This window comes from Oncorhynchus keta, chromosome 34 (assembly GCF_023373465.1).
Source record: "Oncorhynchus keta strain PuntledgeMale-10-30-2019 chromosome 34, Oket_V2, whole genome shotgun sequence".
Lineage (NCBI taxonomy): Eukaryota > Metazoa > Chordata > Actinopteri > Salmoniformes > Salmonidae > Oncorhynchus > Oncorhynchus keta.
The window spans coordinates 42,671,158-42,689,730 of NC_068454.1; the positions used below are offsets into that span (position 1 = coordinate 42,671,158).

Consider the following 18,573-nt stretch of genomic DNA (forward strand, 5'->3'; position numbering starts at 1 on the left):
TTTTTCCAATCTTCCTTTGTCCAGTGTCTGTGTTCTTTTGCCCATCTTAATCTTTTATTTTTATTGGCCAGTCTGAGATATGGCTTTTTCTTTGCAACTCTGCCTAGAAGGCCAGCATCCAAGAATCGCCTCTTCAATGTTGACGTTGAGACTGGTGTTTTGTGGGTACTATTTAATGAAGCTTCCAGTTGAGGACTTGTAAGGCGTATGTTTCTCAAACTAGACACACTAATGTGCTTGTCCTTTTTCTCAGTTGTGCACCACGGCCTCCCACTCCTCTTTTTTATTTATTTTTTATTTATCCGTTATTTTTCCAGGTAAGTTGACTGAGATCACGTTCTCATTTGCAGCAACGACCTGGGGAATAGTTACAGGGGAGAGGGGGAGATGAATGAGCCAATTGTAAACTGATGATTATTAGGTGACCGTGATGATTTGAGGGCCAGATTGGGAATTTAGCCAGGACACCAGAGTTAACACCCCTGCTCTTACGATAAGTGCCATGGGATCTTTAATGACCTCAGAGAGTCAGGACACCTGTTTTAACGTCCCATCCAAAAGACTGCACCCTACACAGGGCAGTGTCCCCATTCACTGCCCTGGGGTATTGGGATATTTTCTTAGACCAGAGGAAAGAGGGCCTCATACTAGCCCTCCAACACCACCTCCAACACCACTCTTTCTTGTCTGGTTAGAGCCAGTTTGCGCTGTTCTTTGAAGGGAGTAGTTCAGTGTTGTACGAGATCTTCAGTTTCTTATTTTTTAAATTGTTTTATTTAACCTTTATTTAACTAGACAAGTCAGTTAAGAACAAATTATTACTTACAATGATGGCCTAGGAACAGTGGGTTAACTGCCTTGTTCAGCGGCAGAACAATTTTTACCTTGTCAGCTCGGGGATTCGATCTTGGCAATTTCTCACATGGAATAGCCTTAATTTCTCAGAACAAGAATAGACTGATGAGTTTCAGAAGAACGTCTCTTGTTTCTGGCCATTTTGAGCCTGTAATCGAACCCACAAATGCTGATGCTCTAGATACTCAACTAGTCTAAAAGCCCGTTTTATTGCTTCTTTAATCAGAACAGTTTTCAGCTGTGCTAACATAATGGCAAAAGGGTTTTCTAATTATCAATTAGTTATTCCAAGTTTATCATTTTAAAAGGCTAACACAACGTGCCATTGGAACACACGTGTGATGGTTGCTGATAATGGGTCTTTGTATTCCATTAAATCAGCCGTTTCCAGCTACATTAGTAATTTACAACATTAACAATGTCTACGCTGTATTTCTGATCAATTTGATATTTTAATATAATTTTTTTTGCTTTTTTTTTTAAAACAAAGAACTTTCAAAGTGACCCTGAACTGTTGTGTTTGTGTGTATATGAGGTCCTGGATGGCAGGGTGCTCTCGATGGTGCACCTGTGGAACTTTTGAGGATCCGAGGGCCCATGCCAAATCTCTTCATGACTGTATATGGACCATGTTAAGTCCTTAGTGATGTGGACTCCAAGAAAGTTGAAGCTCGTAACCCGCTCCTCTACAACCCGTGGATGAGGGCGTGCTCTCCCCTCTTTCTCCTGTAGTCCATCATCAGCTCCTTGGTCTTACTGACGTTGAGGGAGAGGTTGTTGTTATCACGGTACCACAATGCCAAGTCTCTGATTTCCTCTCCGTCGGTGATTTGCGCTTCCCCCGTCATGTCGTCAGCAAACTTGATGACTGTGTTGTATGTCATGCATGGCCACAGTCATGGTTAAACAGGTAGTGCAGGAGGGGACGAGGTACACACCCTTGAGGGGTCAACGTGGTGGTGTTGTTGCCTACCCTCACCACCTGGGGGTGCCCCGTCAGGAAGTCCAGGATCCAGTTGCAGAAGGTGTCAGTCTCCAGCTTGGTGACGCAAATGGAGGGGACTATACCCCATTTTGTCATGTTGACCGCGCTGGGTGGAAAAACACCTTTTTGCTACAGTACAATATAGCTGTGTCCCAAATGACACCGGATTCCATATAAAGTGCCGTACTTTGGATGTCTCTGGCCAAAAGTGGAGCACTATGTAGGGAATAGGGTGACATTTGGGATGCAACTTATGTCTCTGAGAAACCAGTGATGTGCAAACTCGAGGAACCTACCAGGCACAACCCTAAACCCATAACCATGGGCACCCTTCATCGATGCAGTGAGGGAAAAAATATTTGATCCCCTGCTGATTTTGTACGTTTGCCCACTGACAAAGAAATTATCAGTCTATAATTTTAATGCTAGGTTTATTTGAACAGTAAGCGACAGAATAACAACAAAAACATCCAAAAATGTTATACATTTATTTTCATTTTAATGAGGGAAATAAGTATTTGACCCCTCTGTAAAACATGACTTAGTACTTGGTGGCAAAACCCTTGTTGGCATTCAGAGGTCAGACTTTTCTTGTAGTTGGCCACCAGGTTTGCACACATCTCAGAAGTGATTTTGTCCCACTCCTCTTTGCAGATCTTCTCTAAGTCATTAAGGTTTCGAGGCTGACGTTTGGCAACTCGAACCTTCAGCTCCCTCCACAGATTTTCAGTAGGGGATCAAATACTTTTTTCCCTCATTGTATCATCTTGACCAACTTGCGCTCTAAATACACCTCTGCTGTCTTCAACCAGGATCTCAGCGATCATTGCCTGCGTCCGTAATGGATGCGGTCAAACGACCACCCTTCATCACTGTCAAACGCTCCCGTACACACTTTAGTGAGCAGGCCTTTCGAATCGACCTGGCCGGGATATCCTGGAAGGATATTGACCTCAGCCCGTCAGTAGAGGATGCCTGGATGCTCTTTTAAAACTGCTTTCCTCACCATCTTAAATAAGCATGCCCCATTCAAAAAATGTAGAAGTAAGAACAGATATAGCCCTTGGTTCACCCCAGATTTGACTGCCCTTGACCAGCACAAAAACATCCTGTGGCGTACTGCATTAGCATCGAATAGCCCCCGCGATATGCAACTTTTCAGGGAAGTCAGGAACCAATATACTCAGTCAGTTAGGAAAGCTAAGGCTAGCCTTTTCAAACAGAAATTTGCATCCTGTAGCACTAATTCCAAAACGTTTTGGGACACTGTAAAGTCCATGGAAAATAAGAGCACCTCCTCCCAGCTGCCCACTGCACTGAGGCTAGGAAGCACTGCCACCACTGATAACTCTACAGTAATCGATCATTTCAAGAAGCATTTTTCTACTGCTGACCATGCTTTCCAGCTGGCTTTCCTTACCCTGGCTAACAGCTCTGCACACCCCGCATGAACTTGCCCAAGCCCCCCCTGATTCTCCTTCATCCAAATCCAAACCGCTGATGTTCTGAAAGAGCTGCAAAATCTGGATTCCTACAAATCAGCTGGACAAGACAATCTGGACCCTCTCTTTCTAAAATTATCTGCTGAAATTGTTGCAACCCCTATTACTAGCCTGTTCAACCTCTTTCGTATCGTCTGAGATCACCAAAGATTGGAAAGCCGCCGCGGGTCATCCCGCTCTTCAAAGGGGGAGGCACTCGAAACCCAAACTGTTATTGACCTATATCCATCCTGCCCTGCCTTTCTAAAATCTTTGAAAGCCAAGTTAACAGATCACCGACCCTTTCTAATCCCATCGTACCTTCTCCGCTATGCAATCTGGTTTTCAAGCTGGTCATGGGTGCACCTCAGCAACGATCAAGGTCCTAAACGATATCATAACCGCCATCGATAAGACCGTACTATGCAGCTGCCAAGGCTTTCGACTCTGTCAATCAACGTATTCTTATCGGCAGAATCAACAGCCTTGGTTTCTCAAATGACTGCCTCGCCTGGTTCACCAACTACTTCTCAGATGGAGTTTAGTGTGTCAAATCAAAGTGCCTGTTATTCGGACCTCTGGCAAACTCTATGGGGGTGCCACAGGGTTCAATTATCGGGCCGACTCTTTTCTCTATATTTATCAATGATGTCGCTCTTGCTGCTGGTGATTCTCTGATCCACCTCTACGCTGAAGACACCATTCTCTTTACATCTGGCCCTTCTTTGGACACTGCTAACAAACCTCCAAATGAGCTTCAATGCCATACAACTCTCCTTCCGTGGCTATCAACTGCTTTTAAATGCTAGTAAAACTAAATGCATGCTCTTCAACCGATTTGCTCCCCGCACCCGCCCGCCCAATTGGCATCACTACTCTGGACGGTTATGATTTAGAATATGTGGACTACTACAAATATCTAGGTGTCAGGTTAGACTAAACTCTCCTTCCAGACTCACATTAAGTATCTCCAATCCAAAATTTAAACTTAGAATCGGCTTCCTATTTCGCAACAAAGCCTGCCAAACACCCTTGTAAAACTGACTATCCTACCGATCCTGGACTTCGGCGATGTCATTTACAAATAGCCTCCAACACTCTACTCAGCAAATTGGATGCAGTCTATCACAGTGCCACCCGTTTTGTCACCAAAGCCCCATATACTACCCACCACTGCGACCTGTATGTTCTCGTTGCCTGGCCCTCGCTACATATTTGTCACCAAACCCACTGGCTCCAGGTCGTCTAAATCTTTGCTAGGTAAAGCCCCGCCTTATCTCAGCTCTCACTGGTCACCATAGCAACATCCACCCGTAGCACACGCTCCAGCAGGTATATTTCACTGTTCATCCCCAAAGCCAACCCCTCATTTGACTGCCTTTCCTTCCAGTTCTCTGCTGCCAATGACTGGAACTAATTGCAGAAATCACTGAAGCTGGAGTCTTATCTCCCTCACTAACTTTAAGCATCAGCTGTCAGAGCAGCTGTCCACAGCCCATTTGTAAATATCACACCCAACTACTTCATCCCCATATTGGTATTTATTTATTTTTGCGCTTTTGCACCCCAGTGTCTCTACTTGCACATCATCTTCTGCACATCTTATCACTCCCGTGTTAATGCTACATTGTAATTATTTCACCTCTATGGCCTATTTATTGCCTTTACCTCCCTAATCTTGCTACATTTGCACACACTGTACATCGATTTTTCTATTGTGTTATTGACTGTATGTTTGTTTATCCCATGTGTAACTGTTGTTTTTGTCACACTGCTTTGCTTTATCTTGACCAGGTCACAGTTGTAAATGAACTTGTTCTCGACTGGCCTACATGGTTAAATATAGTGGAAAAATTAAACTCGGAACAGTCATTTAAAGTTTAATATGCGGTCTTAATGGCACATTCATTGAATTTGGAGCTGTTACAATAACACCATCATCATGGTCTGTTGGAATACGGGCTTCTGTGTTTTCCAACGAGGCAGTGTTATGTATGCACTGAATGTACAATGGTGTTATACAAGGCTATACAGTGCTCATCCTAACTGGCACTGTTTCCCCTCTCTCGCTCTCTCCTCCCCTCTCACTCTCTCCTCCCCTCTCTCGCTCTCTTTCTCTCAGTAAAAGCAGAGAGAACTACAGAGAAGTAGCTTCCAGCTCTCACCCCTTTTGCACGGTAGGTCCACTTTTTTATAATTTTATCCTACCACTGATTAGGGTAGGCAGTGTTTACCCCACTCTGCTTAAGAGTTGGCTTGCCTAGAAGTATCTTTATCGCTCCTTTATTGTGTGGTGTCATCAAGACAATGTCTCTTTTGCAAAACCGACAGACTTTTGTATTCCTATCACAGAGCCCAGATAATGTTAAGTGCTTTGGATGTCATGTTGTGCCTGCTGTTTATTGGGACAGAACTAGTAACAACTTTGCAAAACATCCTCTGTCCCCCCACCCATAAATTTCCTTAGGGGGTTGTGATTGGGTCATGTTTTCCCCACTGCACCCTGTGATAGTTTCCACTGCCGATGCACCATCACACCCTTACTCGATCGATCATGGCTGACCACGGTGGGGTGGTGTGTGTGTGTGTGTGGTACATCCCTGGCTCTCGCCGTTTGTGACGTCCACCCTGCACTCAATTGCTCCATTGCGTCAAGTGCAATCGAGCTACTTCTCACCCTGTGTGTACCAGAACAGATCGTGTAATGATAACATGACATTCTTGGGTTTACTCTCCATTTTTGTGTGTGTGTTTTACGCTCACATGTGTGGATATGCACCAGAGTGTGACTCGTAGGCCTTAAAAGCTCAGTGTGTTTTTGTTATGTCGGAGGCTCTCCGGTGTGAGAGAATAGAAGTCTGGAGTGTGTCCAGTCCTACGGCAGAAACTACACACAACATTTGTCTGGCTACCCAGACTCCTTTCTCTGGCCATGGACGTTACTTTCTAATCCGCAATGGGGCTGGATCTTATCCGCAATGACCCTGACTCTTCTCCGAATTCGAACCCACTCGGGACTGTCTGATTGGACCAGAAACTGACGGGTTGGGCCAGAACACATTTGGGTAAAGTGGCGGTTTGAGAATACCATGTCCTTTGTGCACCTCGTCACCACAAATTACTTAAATGATGTCAGAGGACCAAAAAAAAGCAGATGCCTATTTTTATATATGTATTTGTAATAATGACAATTACAACAATAGGGTTAGGTTTGGTTGAATTAATGCAAAAACAAAGTGTTGGAAAAGGAAGTAAAAGTGCAATATTTGCTGTAAAAAAGCTAACGTTTAAGTTCCTTGCTGAGAACATATGAAAGATGGTGGTTCCTTTTATTCCCAGGTAAGAAGTTTTAGGTTTATAGGAATTATAGAACTATTTATCTCTATACCATTTGTATTTCATATACCTTTGACTATTGGATGTTCTTATAGGCACTATAGTATTGCCAACCTAATCTTGATAGGCTTGCAGCCATAAACAGTGCAATGCTTGAAGCACAGCGAAGAGCTTCTGGCAAATGCAGGAAAGTGCTGTTTGAATGAATGCTACGAGCCTGCTGCTGCCTACCACCGCTCAATCAGACTGCTCTATCAAGTCATAGACTTAATTATAATATAATATCACACAGTTTCCGGATTTGACCATATTAATGACCTAAGGCTCATATTTCTATCATTTCAAAAACAAAATGTTTATTCTTTCAGTGAAATACGGAACCGTTCCATATTTTATAGAACGGGTGGCATCCCTAAGTCTAAATATTGCTGTTACATTGCACGACCTTCAATGTTTTGTCATAATTATGTACAATTCTGGCCAGTTATTTACGGCCTTTGTTAGGAAGAAATGGTCTTCACACAGTTCGCAACGAGCCAGGCGGACCAAACTGCTGCATATACCCTGACTCTGCTTGCACAGAACGCAAGAGAAGTGACACAATTTCCCTAATTAAAGAAATTGTTAACAGGCAATATTAACTAAATATGCAGGTTTAAAAATATATACTTCTGTATTGATTTTAATAAAGGCATTGATGTTTATGGTTAGGTACACATTGGTGCAACGACAGTGCTTTTTTCGCGAATGCGCTTGTTAAATCATCACCCGTTTGTCGAAGTAGGCTGTGATTCGATGATAAATTAAGACACCGCACTGATTATATGCAACGCAGGACAAGCTAGATAAACTAGTAATTTCATCAACCATGTGTAGTTAACTAGTGATTATGTTAAGATCGATTTTTATAAGAGAAGTTTAATGCTAGCTAGCAACTTACCTTGGCTCCTTGCTGTACTCTCATAACAGATAGTCAACCTGCCACGTAGTCTCTTCATGGAGTGCAATGTAATCGGCCGTAATCGTCTTCCAAAAATGACGATTACCGATTGTTATGACAACTTGAAATCGGCCCTGCTGATGAATCGGTGGATCTAGTCCAGAACACTCCTTATTGCAATTATCTACGAGGTAGAAACCAAAAAAGACTGCTCAAGCCCTTCCGGACTGGAATTTGCTCTGATGTACAGTAGATGGTGACTTCGGAATGTATTCAGACCCCTTGACTTTTTCCACATTTTGTTACGTTACGGCCTTATTCTAAAATGTATTAATAAAAAATAACAAATCGTCAATCTAAACACAATACCCCTAATGACAAAGCAAAAACATTTTTGCAGATTTATTACAAATTACGAATAAAAAACATAACTTAAATATGCTATGAGACTCTTAATTGAGCTCAGCTGCATCCTGTTTCCATTGATCATCCTTAAGATGTTTCTACAACTTGATTGGAGTCCACCTGTGGTAAATTCAATTGATTTGGACATGATTTGGAAAGGCACACCTGTCTATATAAGATCCCACAGTTCACAGTGCATGTCAGAGCAAAAACCAAGCCATGATGTCAAAGGAATTGTCCATAGAACTCCGAGACATGATTGTTTATTTTAATTTGATTTTTTACCTTTATTTAACTAGGCAAGTCAGTTAAGAACAAATTCTTATTTTCATTCTTATTATGACGCCCTAGGAACAGTGGGTTAACTGCCTGTTCAAGGGCAGAACAACAGATTTGTACCTTGTCAGCTCGGGGGTTTGAACTTGCAACCTTCAGGTTACTAGTCCAACGCTCTAATCACTAGGCTACCCTGCTGCCCCATTGTGTTGAGGCAAAGATCTGGGGAAGGGTACTAGAACATTTCTGCATCATTGAAGGTCGCCAAGAACACAGTGGCCTCCATCATTCTTAAATGGAAGAAGTTTGGAACCACCAAGAGTCTTCCTAGAGCTGGACACCCACCCAAACTGTGCAATCGGGGGAGAAGGGCCTTGGTCAGGGAGGTGACCAAGAACCCGATGGTCACTCTGACAGAGCTCTAGAGTTCCTCTGTGGAGAAGGGAGAACCTTCCAGAAGGACAACGATTTCTGCAGCACTCCACCAATTAGGCTTTTATGGTGGAGTGGCCAAACAGAAGCCATTCCTCAGTAAAAGGCAAATGACAGCCCGCTTGGAGTTTGCCAAAAGGCACCTTCAGCCTCTCAGATCATGAGAAACAAGTTTCTCTGGTCTGATGAAACCAAGATTGAACACTTTCGCCTCAATGTCTGGAGGAAGCCTGGCACCATCCCTATGGTGAAGCATGGTGGTGGCAGCATCATGCTTTGGGGATGTTTTTCAGCGGCAGGGACTGGGAGACTAGTCAGGATCGATGGAGAGAGCCATGATGAAAACCTACTCCATAGCGCTCAAGACCTCAGACTGGGGCGAAGGTTCAACCATCCAACAGGACAATGACCCTAAGCACACAGCCAAGACAACGCAGGTGGGGACATGTCTCTGAATGTCCTTGAGTAGCCCAGCCAGATCCCGGAATTGATCCCGATCGAACATCTCTGGAGAGACCAGAAAATAGTTGTGCAGCAACGCTCCCCATCCAGCCTGACAGAGTTTGAGAGGATCTGCAGAGAAGACGGGAAGAAACTCCCCAAATACAGGTGTGCCAAGATTTGTAACATCACACCCAAGAAGACATGGGGCTATGATCACTGCTGAAGGTGCTTCAACAAAGTACTGAGTAAATCATCTGAATACTTATGCAAATGTTTTTTTCCCCGATTTTAAAATTTGCCCAAACTTCTAAACCTGTTTCTGCTTTGTTAGTATGGGTTGAGTAAAAAAAAAACTCAATACATTTTTAGGATGTCTGTAACCTAACAATGTTGCAAACGTCCAGGGGTCTGAATACTTTCCGAATGCACTTTACATAAACAATGTGTCTTTTAAGCTTGGCTTGTCCTCTCCTACTCCAGGTATCTCTCCCCTGGAGCAGTGGTTTCCAACCTGTCCTCAAGCTTTTGGTGGTCCCCAGAACAGAAAAGGTTGGGAACCGCTGCCTTATGGAGCTTTTCAGCCCACTCCCTAAACCCTACCACACCCTCTCGTCTCCAGATCCAGTCACCGTGTCCTGTCACTACATCACCAGTCACCAGAAAGGGCAGCCAAGGACACGCTCACCGCTAGCCAGGCTAGCAGAATGTCAAGCACAGCAGGGATAGCCCAATGCAATCTGTCCCTGCCGGAACCCATGTCAGGCCAATACAAATCACAGCCGGCTCTCTCTCAACCTGGTGTTCAAGTCTCACAATGATCCCAAACCTGTCATATGTTGGCAGTGGCACAACAGAGTACACATCGTGTAGGACAGGGTTGTTGTGGCATTATGGTTTTTGCCATTTTAGATATTAATCAAAACCAAGGGTTAGTATGTCAATAAATTATTTTTATCATTACATCCACAGGTTTTTGTCATGAGTGAGATATTGGCAGTGCTATTTGGAAGAAAATCGTTTTTGTGAAAGAATGTGTGTTTTAGACAGACATTGAGGGGAAAAGAAAAAGAGTGAGGGGATGAAAAAGACAGAAGGCGAGTTCAGACGAAAGATTGCCGTGCACTGGGGGAGATGGTGACAGCATGACTTGGGGCCAGACGGTGCGGTCGTGTGTGTGTGTGTGTGTGTGTGTGTGAGAATTAAAAATACGTTAGTGTTGCAAAATATTTTTCAAGGAAAGTTGCTTTTGGTTGCTCCATTCGTTGCTCGATGACGTCATTACAAAATCATTTCGTCATAATGTTAATATATAATTTATGCATTGGGGAGAGGACCTAGAGGCTAGAGCGGAGAGGGGAGGGAGCGGCGGAGAGGGAGAGGGGCAGGGGAGGGAGAGGCGGGGGGAGGGGCAGGGGAGGGAGAGGGGCAGGGGAGGGAGCGGCGGAGAGGGGCGGGGGAGGGAGAGGGGCAGGGGAGGGAGAGGGGCAGGTGAGGGAGCGGCGGAGAGGGGCAGGTGAGGGAGCGGCGGAGAGGGGCAGGTGAGGGAGCGGCGGAGAGGGGCAGGTGAGGGAGGGGCGGAGAGGGGCAGGGGAGGGAGCGGCGGAGAGGTGCAGGGGAGGGAGAGGGGCAGGGGAGGGAGAGCGGGAGAGGGGCAGGGGAGGGAGAACGGGAGAGGGGCAGGGGAGGGAGAACGGGGGAGAGGCGGGGGAGGGAGAGGGGCGGGGGGGAGGGAGGGGCGGAGTGGTGCAGGGGAGGAGCGGCGGTGAGGTGCAGGGGAGGGAGAGGGGGGGGAGGGGAGGGAGGGGCAGGGGAGGGGAGGGAGGGGCGGAGAGGTGCAGGGGAGGGAGAGGGAGAGGGGCAGGGGAGGGAGAATGGGAGAGGGGCAGGGGAGGGAGGGGGGGGAGGGAGAGGGGCGGGGGGAGGGAGGGCGGAGAGGTGCAGGGAGGGAGCGGCGGAGAGGTGCAGGGGAGGGAGAGGGGCAGGGGAGGGAGAACGGGAGAGGGGCAGGGGAGGGAGAGGGAGAGGGGCAGGGGAGGGAGAGGCGGGGGAGGGAGAGGGGCGGGGGAGGGAGGGGCGGAGAGGGGCAGGGGAGGGAGCGGCGGAGAGGTGCAGGTGAGGAAGCGGCGGAGAGGTACAGGGGCAGGGGAGGGAGCGGCGTAGAGGTGCAGGGGCAGGGGAGGGAGCGGCGAAGAGGTGCAGGGGAGGGAGAGGGGCAGGGGCAGGGGAGGGAGAACGGGAGAGGGAGAGGGGCGGGGGAGGGAGAGGGGCGGAGAGGGGCAGGGGAGGGGCGGAGAGGTGCAGGTGAGGGAGCGGCGGAGAGGTACAGGGGCAGGGGAGGGAGCGGCGTAGAGGTGCAGGGGCAGAGGAGGGAGCGGCAGAGAGGGGCAGGGGGGAGGGAGCGGCGGAGAGGGGCAGGGGAGGGAGCGGCGGAGAGGGGCAGGGGAGGGAGCGGCGGAGAGGGGCAGGGGGGAGGGAGGTGCAGGGAGAGGTGCAGGGGAGGGAGCGGCAGAGAGGTGCAGGGGAGGGAGCGGCGGAGAGGGGCAGGGGAGGGAGCGGCGGAGAGGGGCAGGGGAGGGAGCGGCGGAGAGGTGCAGGGGAGGGAGCGGCGGAGAGGTGCAGGGGAGGAGCGGCGGAGAGGTGCAGGGGAGGGAGAAGCGGGGGAGGGAGGGGGGGGAGGGGAGGCGGGGGAGGGAGGGGCAGGGGAGGGAGCGGAGAGGGGCAGGGTAGGGGAGGGGAAGGAGAGGACCTAGAGGCTAGAGCGGAGAGGGGCGGTGGAGGGATGCAAATGACGGGTGCACACACAGGCAGCAGCCGGGGGAAGCTGAGCCGTGGAGAGGGAGCAGACTGCAGAGCAGCACAGCTGAGCTCAGCCGAGCGGTCACGCAAACAGGGAAGTTGCTGAATCAACCAAAAGTCGCAGAGGCAGCCTTAAAAAGTAGCTACGTTTGTTGCTATACTCTTTTACCAATACAAGTCGCTGGAGGGTCTGAAACAAAGTCTCTAAGTTGGCAACACTATGTTGTGTTGTTTGATAGTACTAACCTCAAACTAGAAAGGGATTGCAGCTTTTAACAAGTGATTTTAACGTTTAACGGGATCAAAATTAAACACTGCAACAGATTGTTCCCTACAGGAGATGATTACACATGGACAAATGCATGCACCCACAGGCCAGTGTTTCCATTTAGAAAATTTGGCGCTGGACAACGTGACCGGTAAGATTTTAATTTACCGGACATTTGACAAATTTACCCGACATACATATGCATTAGATGCGTAATGCATTATGGTGTCCACCCAAGGTGCTCAAAATCCATTTTAGATTATTGTAATGCATTTTACCAGAATAGAAATTAGCCTGTGAAGTTTAATAAAATAAAGTTGAATATTCTTATACCAACGTGACTGGTTTTACTGAGAAGCAAAACATTACCGTTTGCGGGGTCATCCCAGCTATTAATGATTTATTTTTATTTTTTACATTTAGCCTAGAAGAACAGCCGCCTATACGGTAAAACACAACTAAAAAATATTATATTTGTGTAATATAATTTGCTACAGATCTGTCCTCTAGACTATTTGTATGAACATTTTAATAAATAACAAAACACAGCTGTTTTCAAACAATATCTATCTAGGCCTCTAATTTAAATTTAACCTAGGCATGAACATTTTAATTAGACTGTCTTAACACAAGGACTGGCGGGTTATGGCTAGAAGGGATCCAACTTTTGTAAAATGAATGTCAGATTTGACTTTGTTGCAGGTTAGGAGAATTTATGCAGCAGCTTATATTATTCATGACACTGTGTTGATCTTTCCTAGGGCGGCAGCAGAACTGCTAGGACCAGGCCTAACAAACACAAAAATGATCCTCTAATTTCAATTAAAACTTTGAAAACTCTAACTTTATGTGTAGACCATACCGTGAAATGCTTACTTACAAGCCCTTAACCAACAAGAAAGATAAACTCAAGAAAGAGTTAAGAAAATATTTACAAAAAAATAAATGTTTTAATAAAAATAACACAAAATAACAATAATGAGGCTATATACAGGTGGTACTGGTACCGAGTCAATGTGTTAGGGGTACAGGTTAGTTGAGGTAGGGGTGAAGTGACTTGTGTTTGAGGAGGATCTTGGTCTGCTCAAAGTGAGCCGCTGCTGTTGGGTAGTTAAAACTGTCCAACTCCTTGGAGCAGCTTGCAATGCGCATCAGCTTTGTTACTTTGTCCTGAAGAAACAGAAGATGTCTTGAGGCTTGTCTGCTCTGTTTTGGAGAAAGAATCACCTCTCGGCAGGCACACTGGAAATGGAGATAATCAACACAATCTTCCCCGTTTTGCCCAGTCAGAGTACACTTTGCTGAAGTCCCCTATGAGGACCTTGCGTCTGTTGTGCGAGTAAAAATAGAAACGCACACACCTGGCACTAATTTCCAAGCAGCTTGAGCATTTATTAGCCTACGAAGTATACAGTGCCTTCGGAAAGTATTCAGACCCCTTGACTTTATCCACATTTTGTTAGGTTACAGCCTTATTCTAAAATGTATTAAATTGTTTGTTTTTCCCCCCTCATCAATCTACACACAATACCCCATAATGACAAAGAAACATTTATACAGTGGGGCAAAAAAGTATTTAGTCAGCCACCAATTGTGCAAGTTCTCCCGCTTAAAAATATGAGAGATCTGTGTATATTAGTGATGCACCGATATGACATTTTTGGCGGATACCAATATCCAATATTTTCCTTGCCCCAGAAAATGATACTGATATAAAAAAATGTTGCAGCCTTTTTAAGCATTCTAGTACAGTTAAATAGTTAACACACACACATGGACGCAGCGGTCTAAGGCACTGCATCTCAGTGCAAGAGGCGTCACTACAGTCCCCGATTCGAATCCAGACTGTATCACATCCGGTCATGATTGGGGGTCCCATAGGGCGGCGCACAATTGGCCCATCATTGTAAATAAGAATTTGTTCTTAACTGACTTGCTTAGTTAAATAAAGGTTACACACACACCACACTGACCAAAAGTTATTTTGTTGGCATTTACATATGTCCCCATTACCAGTGAAACATAATCAAAACCTATTTCTTTCACTTTACTTGCTGTGCTGTTTCCTTCATTTGTTCAGTCGTTTCATTCTCTACCAGGTTTTCTATGGAACGCTGTTTGGGTCTTTGCGTGTCAAAAAAGATGCACGTCAAATAAGCTTGTTGACCTATCGGGCCCTGAATATGACTGATTTTTTTATGCAGTTATTACACATTCATTACACTGTCACTCATATTTCATATGTCACAATGATTCATCTATGTATGCTCTGATGATGGTAAAGTTGTCTCACACACCTACAGTGCTGGTCATTAAAAAAAAGCTAGCTAGCTCATAGACGCAAACAATGTAGTTCTTCCCCAAAAACATGGCAAAACGACAATCTGTTTCAGTAGCTATACTTAGCTTGCTAACTATATAGCTAGCTGTCATCTAAAATAACCCTAATTTATAAAACTGTTCTTATTTGTTTAATGGTGTTCAGACCATTAAGCTAGCCACAATAAGGATTAGCCACAATAGTGGACTTTGCGGGTAGCCTTCAAAATAAAAGTATGGCATAATTCTACTATTTGTATTCATTTGCCTCACTGTCAATGACGTACTTTTATTTTTAAAGCAAACTGCAAATTCCACTACTGTGCCTAATCCTTATTGTGGCTAGCTTCACAACATATCCGGTCGAGCCTCACTAGCCAGCTAGCTGGCTGCTTATAACGTTATCTTTTGCAACATGGTTAAGTAGCTGGCTAGCTATTTATTTTCATCAACTGAAGTTCAATTTCAATAGGCAAACAACAAGTGGCAACCCAGCCAATACTTACTCACAAGGATTCATAAATCATTGCTAAGAATAATGAAAATGACTGCAGTTTCTACAGGTCATTGTTTTCAGGCTGGTTGTATTGGTGCTAGCTGGGTACCAAGCTAAAGCTAGCTACCCCAGAAGTTGCGGTCTAACAAATTTTATTACCAACGTGGTATTGCAAACACAACGTTCGTGGCTGGTGTTTGCTTGTTTGCAGATTTTTTTTTGTATAGCTTTGACAGTGCTACTGTATCTTTTGACACGCAAAGACCATGTCATGAAGGTAAAAGCAGTGACTCTTACTGTGTAACTCCGGTAGGGCAACATCTGAAAAATAGCGCACTTGGTAGTGTACCGGTGCTTGACCAGTTGGTGAAATATTGGCTTTAATGGATTTTGCCTTTTTGAGTTGTCTCGCTGAAATGTTCATACTCTTTCAAATGACTGCTCGACTTGTTGAATGCTAGGTTAGGAATGGTGTGTAGCGCAAAATTTTAACATCGGTTTTTAACATCGGTGTTAAACTAGACATGGGGCCGATACCAATGTTTGCATTTTTAGCTACCATCGGCCGATTCCGATATGTCCACTGATATATTGTGAATCCCTAGTGTGTATACTTTCTGAAGGCACTTTATTTGCCTTTGAAGTTGGAGCACATTGACGGGTATTTCCATTAATGAATAAAACGCATTATTTTACAAGAAGTTCTATTTTTTTTTATTGTGGTACAACAATTGTATTTATTGGCAAAAAAAAAGAAAAGGAAGGGATTCCAAAAGCCGACGTTTACCGGCTAACGGATCCCTTGCGTGGGCACACGCATGTCCACCCACATCTGCTGGCTACCAAACACAGTCAGACACATACCACCTTCTCCACAGGTTCTTATTTGGTCCAGCAACAAAAATATGAACCGAGAGACTGTTTCCTTAAGGTAGCGTTGACTTGTCGAGACAAACCCACGGACAGCGTTAATTCATGGATGAATTCAGGCTACAAGTGTAGGCGTAATGACAATCGCCAAATGTCATTACATTTTTGATGTTTAAACACATTTATTTCCATTAATCATTCCCTCTATCGTGTTCCTCATATTTCTCTCTCTGCCCTACAGTGACTTCAGAAAGCATTCACACCCATTGACTTTTTACACATGTTAAAGCCTGAATTTAAAATTGATAAAATTGAGGTTTTGTGTCACTGGCCTACACACAATACCCCACAATGTCAAAGTGAAGTTATGTTTCTCAACACAAAAAAACAATGCTGAAATGTTTTGAGTCAAGTATTCAGACCCTTTTGTTTTAGATAGCCAATAGTGCCTTCAGAAAGTATTCATACCCCTTGACTTGTTACAGCCTGAATTCAAAATGGATGAAAAAAAAAAAAAAAAGTCTACACCCAATATCCCATAATGCCAAAGTGAAAACATGTTTTTAGACATTTTTGCACATTTATTGAAAATGAAATCTCTTTTACATAATTTTCACCCCCTTAGTCAATACATGTTAGAATCACATTTGGCAGCTATTACAGCTGTGACTCTTTCTGGGCAAGTCTCTAAAAGCGCTGCAGACCTGCATTGTACAATATTTGCACATTTATTCTTTTTTAAATTCTTCAAGCTCTCAAGTTGGTTGTTGATCATTGCTAGACAGATATTTTCCTTTTTTTCCCATTACATTTTGAAGCTGATTTAAGTCCAAACTGTAACTAGGCCACTCAGGTTATCTTGGTAAAGCAATTCCAGTGTATATTTGGCCTTGTGTTTAGGTTATTGTCCTGCTGAAAGGTGAATTTGTCGCCCAATGTCTGTTGGAAAGCAGACTGAACCAGGTTTTCCTGTTGGATTTTGTGTGCTTAGCTCTATTCCGTTTCTTTCTATCCAAAAACAACTTCCTAGTCCTTGCCGATGAAGTACTCAGTGATGTTATGTAAAAAAAAAAAAAATCTATTTTTAATTTTCAATCAATTTGAAAAGATGTCTATACGTTTTTCACTTTGTCATTATGTGATATTGTTTGTAGATGGGTAAGAACAAATATATATGTAATCCATTTTAAATTCAGGCTGTAACACAACAAAGTTTGGTTTCAGTTAAGGGGTATGAATTGTTTCCGAAGGCAGTGTATTTAATGTCTCAATTTTTCATTTTCCAATAATGGTCCTTGATATTCCGATGCTCACTGACTGTCTAGCTTTTTATTTTATGTTTATTAAAAAGTTGTTTTTTTTAAAACTCAAACTGCCCTCGGGGCAGTTTATGCCTGACAACCCTGCCACAGAGTATCCAGGAGCAATACACGAAGAGCGGGGAGGTTGAAAGCGAGAGAGCGTGCCCCAGGTGATGCACCACACGGCCCGGAGCTTCCGCGAAGCACATTATCCGCTAACCCAAGCCCTGGTCCCAGTGGATGGCCAGACGCCATAGCTGCCCGCTAGGCTAAAAAAAAAGGCACTGGTGACTAATACAAAAAGAGCCCCAGCAACATGACCTCATTTTCTGTTTACGTCAAAGCAGTGCCTCCGCAATCAAGCTATTGTTGTTTCCGTCGCCACCGCCTATTCAGCGGATTGTTTCTCATTTTCTCATCTCTCACTCTGTTCTCTCTCTCACTCTATGCATCTCCCTAGCTCTGTTGCGGTAGGGGGAAATGCTTGGAACAGTTGACTGCAGTGGGTGAAGTCACTTCTGACTGACCACACAGCCTCAGGGAAGCGAACAGTGCCCTTTAGCATCTGCAAGCCTGCCTCTGCTCTATTAGGCAGTACAGTGCACTCTGCTGACTCCTGTAAGAGGAGTTCACTGTATTGGAAAGAGCACTCTTCATACATTATCCATGATATGTGTGTATGAATTTGTATTGATAATGAAGTGGAAGTATTTAGGCTCTTGAAGTGAACACAGGGATAATGTAAGCCACCTTTCAGGGCTACTCATGTTGATGTATCGATCTTTGTGTGGTTGTGCTGCAACACGCATGAATACAAGCACACGCATACACACTCATGCATGCACTTAGTCTGTGAATGTGAAAATATGTACCGTGATAATAGATCACTCATTGATATATGGGATGGCTCAGGATGCACATCTCATAGGCTGTTGGCACTGCACTGGTGGATCGTGATCCCTGGGGACCACACTACAACTATGCACTGATTTGGTATAAATGCCAGGCTCTTAGTCGTGTGTGTGTGCATACTTGCACGTGACTGACAGACACCTGCCAAGCTTTCACACTCTGCTTATTCCTGTGTGTGTGCTTGTTCCAAAGAATGATGAAGTTTCCCCGATGTAAGGTCAGTATTGCATGTTGGGAGTGAATGCTTTAGGTGGGTAAACTGATTCTAGATCATCAGGGTAACTTCTACCAGGAGCACTAGTGATTTCAAGGCATGAAAACGTTCAACGTATTCACATCCCTTGACTTTTTCCATATTTTTGTTATATTATAGCCTCATTCTAAAATGGATGAATGTACTTTTCTTCCTCATTAATCTACACAATACCCCATAATGACAAAGCAAAAACAGGTTTTT

At 44.7% G+C, this 18,573-nt stretch overlaps 1 protein-coding gene across 5 annotated transcripts in view; it reads left to right on the forward strand.

Moving 5' to 3' along the window:
* The window catches only part of LOC118367173 (double-stranded RNA-specific editase 1-like), a 186,669-nt gene that overhangs the window by 71,599 nt on the left and 96,497 nt on the right, over positions 1–18,573 (forward strand). For 4 of the 5 annotated variants that reach the window (XM_035750284.2, XM_035750286.2, XM_052493925.1 and 1 more), the window contains one exon: positions 5,444–5,498. The exons of the other annotated variant lie outside the window; for it this stretch is intronic. The gene's annotated coding sequence lies outside the window, so the exon portion shown is untranslated. The remainder of the gene's footprint in view (positions 1–5,443; positions 5,499–18,573) is intronic. 5 annotated transcript variants of the gene reach the window in all.